The following is a 1481-nucleotide window of genomic DNA, read 5'->3' as shown; positions in this document are numbered from 1 at the left end:
TGCCTAAACGAAGGATGCTGGAAGTTTCCCAAGAACCCTGTGAATCTTCCATAACCCTGCAGTATTACAGCACGAACTGTGCTTCTTTTGAAGTAGGAACGCACGCTGACACTCTCCTTGAGGAATTGGTGACTTCCCATAAGTGGTGTTAGAAGGAAACATAGGCAGAGTGTTTTTCTCAGTTGAGCTCACCTAGGGCACGGGCACCGAATTCCTTAGCGAGTTAGGGATTCTACAACTGTGTTCCCGAAACTGTTTTAGAACTCAGAAAACCTGGCATTCCCAAGGATAAGTGCAGTGTGTTGCCCTCACTCGGCAAACACAGGGCTACTTGGAATGGTTTACGAGGCGGATTCTGCTTAAGAGGCCCAGAGCATCGTGGAGGTACGGAGACTTCTGACACTAAACGGTGGCTGACGCGACGTGCCACGGAGAACGAACGAGCCTCCTGCCGGAAAACTAAAGCAGAACCGTGATTAAGGGCTCACGGAGCTGCTGCACGCCTCCGTGAGGCAAGACACGTCAGGGCCTGACTTCGAGGCTAGTGCTCACGTTGAGGTTCACATTTCGTATAGAGCAGAGCAGGATGAGCTTCCAGGTAGGAAGTGCAGGCACAAGGTTTCTTTCGAGAAAACTCATTGTCTTCCCTGAGCCATGCCAGCATAGACTAAAAGACTTGCAACAACAATGCTTTTCAGGTTGCTTCCACGCCGCATGAAAGGAGCTTTCAAAATTGGAAAAAAGTCCTGTGCGAACACTCTCCCATTGCCAGGTTGACTCACAGCCTAAGCACATATTGAGTGTAGGAAGTCAAAAGAGACACAAGTTACCCACTGGGCCCTTGGCTGATTTACCTTTTTCTATACCCACTATTCTGTATAACGAACTGCCTAAACGAAGGATGCTGGGCTTTCCCAAGAGCGCTGTGCGTCTTCCATAACCCTGCAGTGTTACAGCACGAACTGTGCTTCTTTTGAAGAAGGAACGCACGCTGACACTCTCCTTGAGGAATTGGTGACTTCCCATAAATTGTGTTAGAAGAAAGTATAAGCAGAGTGTTTTTCTCAGTTGAGTTCACCTAGAGCAAAGGGCCGAATTCCTTGGCGAGTTAGGGATTCTACGACTGTGTTCCCGAAACTGTTTTAGAAATCAGAAAATCTGGCATTCCCAAGGATAAGTGCAGTGTGTTGCCCCTCACTCGGCAAACACAGGGCTACTTGGAATGGTTTACGAGGCGGATTTTGCTTAAGAGGCCCAGAGCATCGTGGAGGTACGGAGGCTTCTGACACTAAACGGTGGCTGACGCCATGTGCCACGGAGAACGGACGAGCCTCCTGCCGGAAAACTAAAGCAGAACCGTGATTAAGGGCTCACGGAGCTGCTGCACGCCTCCGTGAGGCAAGACACGTCAGGGCCTGACTTCGAGGCTAGTGCTCACGTTGAGGTTCACATTTCGTATAGAGCAGAGCAGGATGAGCTTC

Source organism: Physeter macrocephalus, unplaced genomic scaffold (assembly GCF_002837175.3).
Source record: "Physeter macrocephalus isolate SW-GA unplaced genomic scaffold, ASM283717v5 random_3452, whole genome shotgun sequence".
NCBI lineage: Eukaryota > Metazoa > Chordata > Mammalia > Artiodactyla > Physeteridae > Physeter > Physeter macrocephalus.
Note: the sequence above shows the minus strand (reverse complement) of the source record.